Source organism: Equus quagga, chromosome 21, assembly GCF_021613505.1.
Source record: "Equus quagga isolate Etosha38 chromosome 21, UCLA_HA_Equagga_1.0, whole genome shotgun sequence".
NCBI lineage: Eukaryota > Metazoa > Chordata > Mammalia > Perissodactyla > Equidae > Equus > Equus quagga.
The window spans coordinates 35,173,907-35,189,850 of record NC_060287.1 but is presented as its reverse complement, the minus strand read 5'-3'; positions in this window follow the sequence as shown (position 1 = coordinate 35,189,850).

Genomic DNA, 15,944 nt, shown 5'->3' with positions numbered 1-15,944 from the left:
TTCCTACAATTCAAGGGAGTGGTGGAGACCAGAAAGACAGGATTCAAATGATCTGCTCTCTACAACATACTTTGGTTTGCTGGTGAATCGCAACAGTGACACTCCCTCATCCAGCACCTCCCCTGGGACCAGCACTGTGCTCTGTGTACCAGGGAGGGCTGAAGCACGTTTTAAAACCTCCCTCCAGGAGTTGAGCACTTCACAGTTTTCAAAGCACCTATCTCATTTGATCTCATTTTATCCTCACAACAACTCAGATGATTCTCACCAACCCTAATGAAGAAAGCAGAGAACTATATTTGCATTGTAATTATCATGTTGCCCAAAATGGGAGTCCTCCTTCGGGAGGAAAACTGTTCTTACCACTGTATTTAGCTAGCTCAGTTTTCTTTGTAAAGCCAGACCACGGTGCTCACTGTGCATGACTAAATTCCTCTCTAAGCTGAGCACAGACACGTACAGTAGGCTGGTTTGAGCGGAAGACACGATCCACAGCTACCAGGTGCCCAAGACTACAGATGGGAAAAGGTAAGTGCTTGGACTATTCATGTCGTCTTACCATTTTCACCAGATGTCTTGTCTTTTCCGTTGGTTGCCCCAGCACCTTGTCGCTAAAGGCAGGAAAAAAAGAAAAGAAGGAAATTGTTATCAAATATACTCAGGTTTCTTTTTGTCTCTTGCACTATATCAAGTTCTCTGTTACTTTAGCTCAGATAGTTAAGGCATGGTGCTCATAAACTAGGAAAGGATCAACCAAAGGAAGGATAAACTGAAATTGCACAGACTGCCGCCCTCATCCATTATCCACTGCTCGATGAACGCAGTTCACCAGTCACAAGAGAAATTAGATAGAGACTGTTGTCTACGGAGCATAACCTCATCTAAAGTATGAAGGAAACAGCCAAGGGTTCATACCAATTGTGAGAAGATCAGAACTGTCACCTTTGTCACTGTTGGCCATTGCCCTGCTATATTCTTATTCCAATCGCTATGTCCAATGTCTTATTTTTAAATAAATTTTAATCAACTAAAAAAATTTTGTATTTGTAGAGTTTATGCTATTACTGAGTTATTTTTCTGTCATTGTTTATGCCCATCTTGTATATTTTCATTTTACCAGGTTGACCAGAAGTATGAGTATTTTATGGTTCGACTTGAACCTTTGGGCAAGGTTCTCTGAGTGTGAGGTCTGGGGAACTGTATGAATGCATTACACATGTAAACATATAAGCATGTTTCCTCAAAGCTTATCCAGCTACTGTCTTTAAATAACATGATGTTCAGAATCGCTCTAGTCCTTTGAGAGAGAAGTATTTTTTCAGTTCAATTTTCTGGTCATTTTCAGAAAATAAGCTTCAAGTTGAAAAAATTGAAGAGACTGTAAAGTCTCTAACTCTCAGGTGAAGAAAATGAGGCCAGGCAGGGAGCCTGATTTGTCCAAGGTCATGTAGCTAATTGGTGGCACAGTCAAGACTAGAGACTAGACATTTTTGCCCAGAGGTCGGTGTTTTTCAGGAATTGTCATTGTTACATAACTATCTGAATGAGATCTTGGAAAGAGACACAGAGCACTGAACAAGGAGAAAATCACTGCAGGTGACTCCCACTAAGGGATAAAGATGCCCTCAAAATTTATATTCGGGTCCAGGACTTCAGCCTAAAAACAACATCAAAAAAATAATAATCAGTTCCCATCAGTGTTCAGTGTTGTCATGAGAAATTCCTAGGTCTTTAGTCAACCCTTGATAAATGGTAGATGATCATCTGGGAAAATCTTGCTTCCAGGTTCTGCTTAGTCTAAGTGATAGGATGAATGATATAGACTTATGTTAACAAAGTTAACCCTCCCTGTATATGCTTATTGCCTTGGGCAGATGATAATCCAAGAGAGAGGCAAAGTCAAGTCTCCCTTTTATTACCAACCCCACCATACACACGTACACACACACACACACAAGCACCGTCCCAGTGAATTCGATGCGCAAACACCCACCAGGTCAATGGGGTGCTTTGCACCGTTATGAGAAGAAAGACCACTCCTCTCCAGCAGAAAGTGGAAAGAAAGGCAACAAATTGGAAAAGTTAGATAAACGTGGGTTCCTTCTTCATATTTAATTTGGGACATCTTGATTTTCAGAATGCCAGATCTGCCCATGTGTTCCCATGGGGGGAGAAGTTTCCAGCCCTTAGCCAAACATCAGCTGTTCTTCGACAAACTCCATTTAGGTCCCCATATCATGACATCGTTATCTAAAGCACTCAACCTGTAATAAACTGCATCTTGATTTAAACAAATTACACATTTCTTAAATATAGTAGATTTGCAAGTCAAAAAGGCCCTTTTCTTCTTGCCTGTGCTTATTGCGGTGTCTCCTTTTTCAAATACAAAGCTTGTAAGTTCACTGTACTCTATGGAAATCTGACCAGCATTGTGGAGGATCGAGCTAGTGACACAGCAGCTGTGGGCGGCTGAACTTCTCCAGGGGTCTCCATCGTTCCCCACGTAATTCATAGATGGCTCAGACAAAAACGGCAGATTCCACGGAATAAAAGGACAGTGTTTTAGAGTTGAATAAAGTCAAATTAAATGGAATACAAGTGCAAAACAGGCACACACTCAACCCCTCTGTCTTTGAATACCTTGAACATTGACACCTTTCAAATGTCATGAATACTTCGCTCCATAAAAGATCACTTTTTAGAAACCTGAGTAAAACCAGAATGAAATGTGCACAGGGGAGAAAAAGGAGTCATTCTTTCAGGATTTCTAAGACAGGGTTTTTGTGTCAGGTCTTATTTGATGGAGGCAAAATGAAGCTGATAGATGTCATAAGGAGACGGTGTCTCGGATCAGAAAATGATCCTGACAAGAAAGAACTAGTCACTGAAAGCATCTGGTTGTATAATTCTTTGAGACCTTGTGACATTTTTAAGGCAAGGTCGAAAGCAGTGGAGAATTATCCAAGAGCTTTCCTGTCCCTGGGGTCTATGGTCATGGTAAAACGATTGTTTTAACAACAGGTATGGTGGGTGAAATTTCCTTGAACCGGGAAATGAAGAGGGTCTAAGTCAGGCTGGGGTTTGGGGGTGGTCTCAACTCGCATGTGCTGAGGCCAGACATGCTCCAAGTGCTCCCAGGCATCACCAACTCAAAGAATTCTGACAACATCCCTGATGAGGTAGATCCCACCATTATCCTCGTCAGCCTCACTATCCAGTTGTATCCTAAGGCACAGAGAGGAGCTTGCTCAAGGTCCTGCAGCTGGGAAGTGGCAGAGCCAGAGCTCAAACCCAAAGACACTGACTCCGGAGTCTTCCCTTGGAACCACTGAGCTGAGCATCTCCCAGCATCCTCCTGAGGGCCTCCCTCAGCAGATGGGGAGTGATAGCTAGGGAGACTCCTGTGTGAAGGTCAATGTGACTTTATAAGCACCGGTGGCTGAGAGTTTTGAGGACACTTGACTTACAAGAAGTGGAGTCAAACCAAGAGTCCGGGGCTTGATGGTAGAATTGCTGTGAGATCCTTCTTTAAATGTAAATAACACAAGAACTCAGAGCTAGGCTGCGCTAAAATAGATGGATGGCTGGATGTTGTTCTCCAAAAGTCCAGTAAGGAAAAGGTCCTTTTTCATGAGGTGATAGAAGTTAGCACCCTGAGGGAAGAGGCTGCCTTTTCTCCCCTCCCACTCTCATCCCCAAATAAGAGAAGAGCTGGCCTCCTCCATCCATTAGCTCCAACCATGAGCTCATCATCCTAAGAACCCGTGCTGCCTGCTGAACAGAAATAGCCACACCTCAAGAATACCATCTATTCTAATTGGACTGATGAGAAGATGGAGTGTTAATGGAAAACGGCATGATGAACTGTCGTCAGAACAAACTCTGGCATAAGATTTTGGAATTCTGAGTTCTTTCCTAGGAATTTCACAAATGATGCAATGATATCATGAATTCCACCAGTGTGTCACTCAGTTTACATATCAAAACAACGTAACATATCAGGGTATGCAGAAAGCAGGAAAAGCTCTCTCTGACCAAATAGACACAGCCACAATTACCAGGTTAATGCAGAGGTATCGAATATACTGTCAGAATTATCTAGAAACCCAAGCACAAGTGTATTTGAGAGCTTCCTGCGTGTGGCATTCAATATCATTTTATGAGCAGAAATTTGCCTCAATATTTTCAGACCAATATAGAAAGTCACTTGTCGTGGACTCTAAGAATAGCAGTGGTTGAATACATGGGCTTTTGTTTATTTTTTCTTTGATGGGGGAGCAAGTAGAGGCAAAAATATCAGCATCAGTTTCAACACCAATGAAACCAGAGCCAGGAGTTCTCATAATTCCACTGCCAGGAGAATGTCGCTGTGATTCTCGCTGTCTGCCTCTTGCGAAGGCACTTGGCACAGATGCTCTCAACTCTCTTGGTCAACTCCAGCCCCACCCCCACCCTAACGACTTCACATTCATAAAACACTCCTATTTGGGACCCTCCATGACACCTTGTCCCACCACAGACACAGCACCTTTTTCTACGTTCTCCTAAGTGTCTAGAAGAATACCAGTCCCTTTCTTCTTCGGCCGTCTGAAATCATCATTGCTATTGCCCAAGCCAGCTCTACACCAATCCTCCTCAGGCACACTGGCGTTTCCTCTTTAAACACATCAAGACACTGGCCCTGTCATCATCCCCAAGACATCTTTAAGGAGCAGAGAGTCCTGTGTGAGGGAGTGTATTCCTCTCAATCTACCTTATGATCACAAATAAGAAAACTACCATGTTCATTAGAACATACACACATTTTCCTCAAAATTCCCTCTTTCTATATTGTCCCCATTTCACCATTAGGAAATGCCAAATACCCATCTAAGGACGCAATACAAGAAGTTAAAATCGCAGCATTAACGTAAGCTTCTGCTCTGGCACAGGCTGCTGGCTTGCATACCTGCTGTCGAATCTGTTGGGCGGCAGTGAGGAAATCTGAGGGAGGAAGGCAGAATCACCATAGGAAGGGGCCTTGCTTGAGTTCTCAACCTTCAAACACTTGGCAATTGTCTCAGAAGGGAGGTTTGCTTCCTCAGTGAGGTTAACTAATGAAAAGAGAGCACTTCAGAATTTAATAAACCTCCAATTAAAAGGAACCTAAATAAAGACTGAGTAGATGATAGTTCCTTCTGATAATCTGATACATGCCAAGTATCTATAAAAAAGCAAGACTGGTATTTAAAGGTATAGTTTTTGAAGTCATTTTTCCTGACAGTCCTGTTGCACCCGTGGCTTAGGAAAATAACAAAGAATATGTCTTAGTTTGGTTTCCCCAAAAGCAGAGCATGAGGCAAATGCTGCTTGTGCTACAACTTTGTCAGAGAGGGCAATGCCAGGAATGAGGGAGAAAGGATGGAAGCAGGGATGAGAGAGAGAGCCAACGAGAGGATTTATCACCAAGCTGGCATTGCCAGGCACATCGGGATGCTGATGGTCCACCCTCTGAGAGCTGTGCAGACTGTGTCTGAGGACAGACTCCCAGGTGGGAGAGGATGAATGAGGTATCCACCAGTTACTGCCTCTCGCTATTCTAAGATAGGCACCGAGGACCATTAATTCTGGATGATTCTAGACTGGGCAATGTCTCCTACCTGGCACCTGCCTAGAGACAAGGAAGAAGCCCCAGGGCTGGAGGTGGACAGGTGGGGATGCAAGGCATGGGCAGGTGGTGACATGCTGTCATTTCACACCTGCCTGAAGTCCGTGGAGTCCACTCCAAGCTGGCCACCCACAGAGGTCCTCACTGATAGGATCTGAAGTGACACGTGAGAGGTGTCCTGTTCAGCACATGAATTTGGCTGGGTGACGTTTTTCAACCAAGCTGCAAAATCATAGGCAATCTCATCAAATTAGATACTCCGCTAGTGCAACAGGCCACCCCAACTTTCTAGTAAGTAACTGGCTTAGGATCCATTTCTTCCTGTACTTTGAGCTGACAGTAGACATTGAGGCATTCTGACCACGTCTTCGCTACATCTAGAGGCTGTACACACATCAGAAACACCTATGTCTTAACAGAATCGGCTTGCCTAAAGCGTCCTGGGATCCGGACCATCACAAACAGACTCAAAAACAACCTTCCCGCGTGTTCGTCGCAAGGCTTGCACTTCCCTTAGAAAATGAGTGACTCGATTACTTCTCAGCCCACTCTTCTCCTTACGAAATCTGTTACAAAATCTTAGTGTTCTTGGAGTAGTCACCATGGGATAAGGAAAGTGAGGCATGCACCTCAGGCACAAAGTTTAAGGGGACCAAGAAACTCATTAGTCAAGACAGATGCTGTATGGGATCAATTACATGTGGAACCTGAAAAAAAAGTCGAATTCACAGAAACAGAGAGTAGAATGGTGGTTGCCAGGGGCTGGGGGTCGGAGAATGGGGAGAGGCTGGTCAAAGGGTACAAACTTCCAGTTATAAGATGAATAAGGTCTGAGGAGCTAATGTGTAAGGTGGTGACTATAGTTGATAACTCTGTGTTATATAACAGAAATTTGCTAAGAGAGTGGAACCGAAGTGTTCTCACCAAAAAAAGTACATGAGGTGATGGATCTGTTAATTAACTGGATGGTGGGACTGCTTTCACGATTTATACGTACATGGAATCATCACATCGCACACATTAAGAATATTACAATTCTATTCATCAATTATACCTCAATAAAGCTGAAAAGAGATAAATAATATTTTAATGTAATATTTTAGCAAATCAAAGTACTGCAAAAAGTCACGATAAACAAAATATCCCCATTTTATGTAAAGACAGGCTCGCTCGGTATTACTAATGTTTCCCTCTGCCTCAGGCTCCCATGCAACTCCACCAGGCACTGATCACATGTTTCCCCAAAGCAAGTAAAAGAGCCAAGAAGTCAAGTAATTTCAAGGATTTAGAAAATTATTCTAATACAGTCTTTGAAAGCTTTCATTTGCAGCTTTCTCATGGGCCATGACTGTAGGTTACGAATTCGCACTGTCATTTGTGAGTTTTTCTTATACAATTTCTAGAACACTGTAGTGGAGGGACCCGTCTTTCCTACTTTGCTGTTGATATCCATAAAATTGGGTATGCCAATCATATGTTGTGTATGAAACCGAATTACCAAAACCCGCTTCCTCATTAATGCAAACTCAGAACACCGGACAGATTATGTCTACTTGGAAAATCATTCAGCCAGCACACGTTGTTCCATCTTTAGGATGAAACACAAGCTCCTGTTAAAAGATATTTATTTTTCATTTCATAAGGTTTAAGAGAATGAAACTTGAAATGAATTCCAGCAGGTGAAATTTGGGGTACAAATGACAGTCCAGGAATATTTTCTGAATCCGCACCTATAGCACTTAAGTGGATAAATCTGTATTCAGCAAGAACTTGGTTTGGTTTTTAATTTGGTGAGATATGACTTGACTGAAGGGTCACCACTTCCAAAACCCCCTTAGGGCTTGGGAACAAAGAGCCTTTTGAAGCAGTACAAGCCCCAGGTCATCTCCAAGATGCCCGGGGTCCCACCAACTCTCCATTCCTTCTTCTCCCATCTTCCCAAGAGACCCATGCATTTTGCCACCAAATATTGGATAGAGCTCTGTGCATGCATTTTCTTTGGCAACACTGGAGAAAAGATGACCCTCGTGGAGCCAGGTCTACAGGGGAAAAAGAACAAAGGAACCCCACAGAAGCCTTTGGCTCATAGAGGCATTTCTTCACAGCCCCGTTCTCAAGACAACAGGGATGGAGGCGAAACACGCTCCTCGCACTCCGGGAGTCAGCCTCTCACAGCTGCAACACAAGGAAAATTCCCCACTTACAGGACTCTGGTCTCTCCCAGGCTAAGAAATAAAAGATCTTTTTCAAAAGCTGATTATTAGGATAAGGTACATTCACCAATGTACAAAACCATCTGCAGTGAGGGTCACAGATTCAGTGTCAGACAGAGGTCCAGAGTCAACCGAGGTGGGGAGGGCTGACTCGTTCCTGGACTCCCTGTTTCCTTGTCCTTCCATGAGCCAGGCACTGGGCTGGGCCCTGCCGGTGCCAGGAGATGGGCACATTCTCTGACTTGGGGGTTGGTTCACAACCTGAAGGGACAGAGACTAAGTCAATCATCTCAATACAGTGGCTAAGACTGACCCAACATGACTAAGATCAGAGGCATGGGCAAGGGGCGCCCAATTCATACAGGGGTGGGTGGGGGTCAAGGAGGACTGTCCACATCTTGAGGGAAGAGCGTGAGTCACAGCACCCCAAATAGCTGCACTTTGCTGGGGAAATCCCTTCTCAGAGTCTCCATTCCCTCCCTCTGAGAAGGAAAGATGAGAGATGATAACCTCTGGCTTCTACTGCCATATGTAGGGACCCGGCACCCAGCAGGGGTGCTCTCCCTGCCATCAATTCCAGTGTTTTCTAGAAGAGGCGTTATTCAACAATATCAAGTGGGCAGCATCTCTGTATCAAGAAAAGGGAAAGAGAAAGTACTTGTTTTTGTTTTCTTTCTTTTGCTGAGGAAGATTCGCCTTGAACCAACATCCGTTGCCAATCTTCCTCTTTTTTCCTTTTCTTTTATGGGAGACTTGGCCAGGGCATGGCCACTAACAGATGAGTGGTGTAGGTCCACCCCAGGGATCCAAACCTGGGCTGCCAAAATGGAGCCCACCGAACTTAACCACTAGGCCACAGAGCTTGCATGGAAAGTACTTGTTTCGAGGTGCTTTTTAGCATTTTGCCCTCTGTTTCCAATCCCTGGTCTCTGTTGGACTCTGTCTACCAAGTAGTTGCAGAGATTTGGCCAAAGAAGGAAAGAAAAATCCATCTCCTTCCCAAGGTGGCTTGGAAGCCCTTGTTAGAAAGAACCACTTAATGTCATGTACGCCCTGGTGACGCATTTTCTCTTAAGTTATTTTTCTCTGTGGTGCTGTCTTCCTTTCATGCTGTTGCATACTGATATTCAGATTCCTAACGGTTTCAGAGTTTCTAGAGCCCCTGAAATGGTAGCATCGTGACAAGCAGTTCCTCAGATGGGTCATAAATAGGAGGAAAAGCACAAATCTGCATGTCTTTGGCATAGACTGCACTTGGGGACCATGAGTTTTGGATATTGCGTGCTCTCTGCAGAATGAATCCTCTGCATGGGAGTGACATCAAGATGGGGAACCATCCCCAAAGACCTCAGTCCTCCCTTCTCAGCGTTTGTTCTGTGCATTCCTTTGATCATCGTTTTTATAAAGAAACAAAAAGACGTGTTTCCATAGCATTATATTTAATGTTTTATTGACGAAGGATGGGGAGTCTCTTCAATGAAATATCAGACTTTAAACGAACAGAGAAGTGAGACCACGGCGACGGCACAGCGAAATGGGATGAACAGCTGGGTCGGCAGCAGGTCGTGGAGGACTCCCCGGGGCCAGTGCAATCACTAAAGGAGTGGTTTCTCAGGAACATCAAAGACACCTCATTAAAGCCTTCTTCCAGATCGGCCTCTGAATTTGTCTGAAGAGCAGAAGAGCCTTTATGCCCACATTTTGTGATAAGGACAGAATAGGTTTAATTTCTTGCCACTGATATTTTTAAATGGTCTATAACTCTCCTAGTTACATTCTGAAAATTGAACACTAAAAACTCCACGAATTTAATCCCTAAAGGTGTAGAAACTAATGTCAAAGAGAATTTCAGCTAAAAGGGTTTTTAAAAAAAAAAAATAGTTGCTTAAAAAAAGAGGGATGGAATCTTCAACCACAAGGGCATTAACCTTTGTAATTCTTCCTCCACTGGCTCGCTCTCACCTCTGAGAGACCCAAAGGCTGAATTACACCCCAAATACCATATTCTTCTCCTAGCATTTTTATCCTGACCTTTATGGTAATAGAAATAACTTAGATTGCTGTAGTTTAGGCAGACCATTTATGAAAGGACTCTCATTTTTAGATTCCTGATTTGTCTCGTTCAAATTCACTTTATCCTATAGTTATATTTTTTAAATTAGAATTTTCTAACCTTAAAAACCTTCTTTGTGCCAGTTGTTTTTTAGAACACTGATTTCTATTCATAAATGTAAGATGTGGTCAATATGGAAATTTTGGAAAATAAACACACAAAGGGGAAAGCAGAAAACTATGTATAATACAACTAAACAGAGTTAATCCACGTTAATATTCAATGAGATGGCTCAGAATACTTCTTCCTTCCCATCTTTTTTCTGTGTGGATATATACAAACATAGTCTCTGTTTTATAAAATTGCCCTAAGCCACACACAGAATTTCATAACAGGTACATGTTGCAACTTTAAGAGTGGTTGCTATGATGCCTTCTGTGGGGGGTCCTCTCCTTTTACAGATTTGATGATGTGCCCCATGAGCTCTTCATGGGGTCAACTCACGTCCTAGTAAGTTCATTTACAGGCAATACCTCTAAATGTTCAAATCCACATATCTCAAATATGCCAACAAAATCCCTTTGCTTGGTTTATTCAATTTAGCTCAACAAAGAGTCATGATGACACGTGTGTTGCTGTCAATGCTCTTAGAAAATGAATAGCATGGAAGGTTCTAAATGGTCCTTAAAGTTGGGTGGAAGCCATCACAACACTTGCAGTGTCATTTGTTGAGCTGTGAGTTGTGGGTCCCCAAAATTGGAGTACTAACCTCCAAAACCTCAGAAAGTGACCTTAGTAGGACATCAGGTCCTTACAGGGGTAATCAAGTTAAAATGAGGTCATTAGGGTGGGCCCTAATCCAATACTACTGGTGTCCCCATAAAAAGGGAAAATTTGGATACAGATGTGCATAAAGGGAGACAACGTGAAGAGACACAGGGAGAAGACCATCGTCTATAAGCCAAGGAGAGAGGCCTGGAACAGATTCTCCAGAAGGAACTAACCCTGCCAACACCTTATCTTGGGCCTCTGTCCTCCAGAGCCGTGAGACAATAAATTCCCATTGTTTAAGCCCCATGTCTGTGGCACCTTGTTATGGCAGCCCTAGCAAACTAATAATGCAGGCAGCAAGATGAGAAAGGACAGATTGTTCCACTTGGGCTGAAAACTAGACCCACACAAGAGAGAGCTCTGCAGCTGACTTTGCCCTGTGTGCCCTGGAATCCTGGCCCCAGAGGACAGTAGGGGCCTCCTTGGCCTTCAGTGCCCAGAGCACACAGCAGAGCGGCCTTCTTCAGCACCACTTTGGGTACCTGTTCTCTGCGATTCTGTGGGCATGAGCTGAATTCTCTCCTGAACCCCAGAGTGCTCAGAGGCAGGATGCTGTCTCCAGACTAGGAAGAAGATAAGTGTGCTCTTTCAACCACCCGCCCTGGGAACCAGCCCAGAGCCAGGGGTTTCCCAGCCTCCAGCAAGGATGCAGAGAGGGAGCTGTGGTGCAGAGCAAAGCAACTGCAGATGGGACCCTTGCTGGCAAGGGAAGCTCCACAGCCCTCCATTGCCCAGATGTGGTTGAATCGGCCCCTCGAACAAGAACGGGTGCTGAGGTTGAGCGTCAGTTTCAGGAGCAGGACAGAAACCCATTAAGGACTGGGGCTGAGGCTGCTGTGCAGAAGCTGAAGCTCCCATGCTGGTCGAAGGCCCTCCCTGCTGTGTGAGACCAGAACTGTCATCACTCCCATGGGTATTTTCTTACATTTCCAATACTTTTGGTCATCAATTACAAAGCACCGTTGGGAAATTGTTGCAATACGTGATTGCACTTGTTGGAAGCCTATGTGGTCATTTACGCTCAAGACAGTGTAAACACCTTGTGTCATCGATTGGGCTTATTTTTACTGAGGGTGTGATAGCAAAGAATGTGGGTTCCGGGACCAAGGGTGGAGGGAGGGGCTGACTCCAAAGGGACAAAAGAACTTTCGAGTGATAGAAGAGTCTCTATTTCAATTACAAGACTGCAAATGTGTCAAAACTCATCGACTGCACAACTAAGAAGCATAACTTTCAGTATGTTTAAATTACTCCTTAATAAATCTGCCTTTAAAAAAGAGAAAGAAAGTGACCTGAAATCGGAATGCCCAGGTTATCCTAACCCTGTCACTCAGCAGCTATGTGACCCTGTGCAGGTCACAACTTCTCTGAGCCTTATTTCTGCTTCTATAAAGTGGAGATAACAATAACCTACCTCCTCAGGTTGTGAGAATTACATGAGATAACAACAGTCACACTGTGTGGACCTGGTCCCTAAAAGGAATCCGACTGCAAAGTAATGGTAAAAAAAAGACTCAAAAGAAGGTATGCCTCTCTCCTTTCCATTGTGTTCGACTTGCAGGAAGTTGAGGTAGTGAAACCATCGGGTTCAGCAGTGCGAAGATCAGCTCTCACCTGCGGCCGAATGATCCCCAACAAGCGATTGCACTCCTTGGATCTCAGCTTCTCCATCTTTTCTCAGCTTCCTCTTTGTGGAGTTAAATAAATGCAATTAAATTAAACATATATTTCACATGGCTATTACAAGAATCCAAAGAGGGACTATTAGGATTTGGAATCATTTTTTTCATAAAGTATGTGCCCTCTACCCTTTAGTCCTTAAGTTATTAATCTCAGTTGAAATTTCCTGGGCCTCTGATTCTGACGTGTATGCATTTTGCCTGTTTGGTACAAATCACAGCTTGTATTTTTTTCTAGAAAGAGAAGATGCAGGATGAGGACAGACTGATGGCCAGAGGAGGAATGCGGAAGGAAGCTGGAAGAACCGGGTGGCCCCAGAACGATGGGTGTGCCTCTAACCCAACCTGCAGACTCTCCGGAAGTCTAAGGCTGAATAAAGGACACATGAGTCAACACACAACCACCCCCATTTATCCCAGCAAGAGTGGAATTAACCTGCCCTCAGCCATCTTTCGAAGCCCCATAGATCTGCAAGGTGCTAGAACGATCCGTGAACCTGGATGCCATCATCCACCTTCCACGTCTGTATTGCATTCAAACAAATGTTTCCCCATCCGCCCCACTTCCTCTCTGTCCTCCTGAATTTGTGTCAGTTCCTAGATTATCCTCAGAACAAAGGTTGTTGGTACAAAGGCCAGATGCTTTCTAGAACAGCTGCTGTGACTGAACAAAAGACAACAGCAGGCTCTCAGACAAAGACACAGATATCCACACGCTTATTTCTCACAGTGCACCTGGAAGGCACCTGATTCAGGCAGGGCAGAGGACATGAGGGATTGGCTCTCTCTCCCCCTCCCTGGGAGCTGTGGCTGACCAGCCAAATGCCAAGGGAAAGAAAGGAAGTGGAAAACCATCGACAAGAGAAACATGCAAAAGCAGAAATTGAGACATGCCTGTAAACTAACTTGTTACAGGACAAATCTACCTTATACAGATGGTGAAGGAAAAAGCCAACAGGCATGGCCAGTTTTCTAGAACCAGATGAAATCTATACTGTGTCATTGTGGAAACACCACGGCTGCCTGACCCTCCCAGAATCATGTGATTTTTAGGGCACTTTTATATTTCACAGGCTAGAGAAGCTGACATGGGGTCAGAAAATCCACACGTGGTTTTCCCAGATTACTTTCCCCAGAGAAATACACATCTTTGCTCCCTTTCAAGAGTAACACAGGCATTCCATTCCTCCATGGCTCCCTCAATATGGCTGGTAGAATGCAGAGCTGGCTGAGATTAAAGGAAGGCCAAAGAGAGACCGAAGACCACAGAATGAAAATGCCCCCACAGTGGGGGGAATTTTGCTCTGCCCACTCCTAAACAGCCACCCATCCTGGGTGCTGCATGGTCACTCACCATGGCCACATGGCTCCACCATGGCTGAGCCAGTCTGGATCTACTGCTGCACTCAACCTCTTCATCAAGGGAACAAAACAGTGCACACGAGAAGACAGGACAGAGGCCAAAGCCACCGTTAACCAAGAGAAGCCCACATTCAGGGCTGAGGGAAAGGGGCTGCCTCCAAGGCACAAGGCTCTCTCTCTGCAAATGCAAAGAGCTATGTTTTCTCAATAACAGTAGCTTAACCCTTCTATGGCAGCAACACTGTGACATGGATATGACAGTTATTTCAATTTGGTAGATACAAAACTTGAGACACAGAGAGGTTTAGTCACATGCCCAAGGACATAGAGCTGCTAAGTGCAGGGGATGGAGTTTGAACCTGGGCAGACTGGCGTGGAAGTCTGCACACTTGCCACTTCATCTTGCCTGGCTAGACGGGAGAATATTGGCCAAGAAGATGGAAGACCTGATTTTGATGACCCCCTCTGCCACCAACAGCACAGACATTTCATGCCTCCATCCATCTGGTGGTAGAGTGGGCATCAAGCTTCCTGACCCTCCTTATTATAGAAATCCATGACATCACACAAAATTCTGTATATGAAAATGCATAAAACTTATCAGGAAAAAGATGGGGTGAACACACTTCATCAGATTGTCGAGGACCCTGGTAACACACCATGCAGTGTCCAGAGTCCACTGGACACCAGATCTGCAGACGTGTTTCCTGCACCTGTGAGAACTGGGCTCCAGGACCACGCAGACACCTCTCGCCTGGTAATTCCCTCTCTCCGGATGTCCTGATGTATTTTTCACACACTTAACTAGTTTCGTAGACTCCTGTGTGTACACGCCTCCTCTGAAGGCTGAAGCCCAGTCTTCGCGCACTGACTTCTTGTGATGAAGCGCAGATGCTGACTTGGCACCGTGCGCCGCTCCATGTGCTTCTGCGAGAGGGGGTGTTCTGAGGCTTCAGAAGCTCGAGACTTTCTTTTTTGGTAATAAAGAAGCAGCCGGGTTTCTTCCCCCACTCAACTCAAACGAAAATAGCTTCAGAAGATGGTGGAAGTCTGAGGTTGTGTACTTTTGGAAGAGAGGGGGAATGCTTAGTCCTAAACCAGCTGTCACAGCTCAAGAAGTGAATTAAGACAGATTAGAAGATGGGATAGAAGCTGTAGGGGCCATCTGGTCTGCTGCCCCCTGGGGAGGTGAAAATTCTAGCCATCTCTCCATTCAAACAAAATGCACACATCCCACCACCAGCAGCAACACCGCCTACCACCTCCGTCTCCCGGCCGGGCCTCCTTCGTCATGGATATTCGCACAATATTTTACCTTCAAATCCCTCTGAAAACCAGAACAACTTAATTCGCTGGAGAACAAACCCAGCTGTAATTTAATTAGAGGTTGTCTTCCGGGGACGAGGCTGTTAGGAACGGCCGAACTCACACCACAGAATTGCTTCATATCTGCACTTATGGACTCTGGCTCTTAATACGATAGACTTCTTTACTTTCCAAGCACAAAAATGTCTCTTTAATTGAACAAGCCTCCTACACCTGCCCTTTGTGTCCCCTGACATTGCACCCTCAAGGAGAGACGAGGAGGACAGAAGACTCGAGGGCAGGAAAAGTCTCAGGACAAAACGCGTCACTTGAAGCATTCATGGGAATAAACAACCAACACTCAGTGAAGATGTTAGGAATCTGAATTGGGGGAATTTTTCACATTCAAGTCATGGTTTAGCATTTACATAGTATTTAAAAAATATATACCTTCCAAGTGTTTTTGAATTGATTTTATTACTCCATCCTCGCAATAGCCCTGCAGGGTCAGCCAGCATCACTGATTTCTTGTCCAAACATGCCTCTAGGTGGGCTTCCTCAGAGCCAGCCTGAAAGCTCCATCTGATCTGTGGGTAAGACCCTCAAGCCACCTGCTTTTATGTTCAGGGGTGGGCCATTCTGAAAACCTCTGCTTGGACAGGGAAAACTACATACGAGACTCCAGGTATTGCAAAGGGATAACGGAATTACATTTCACCAGCTCTTTCTCTCATTTTGTTTTCACTAAAAAGCAATCCTCCCAGAGCCATAAGGCTGGCCTCCTACTCTTACCCAGGGTCAGCCTTATGGCTGTGTGACCCCTGCAGTCACACAGGGTCTTCCGGCTTAGAAGC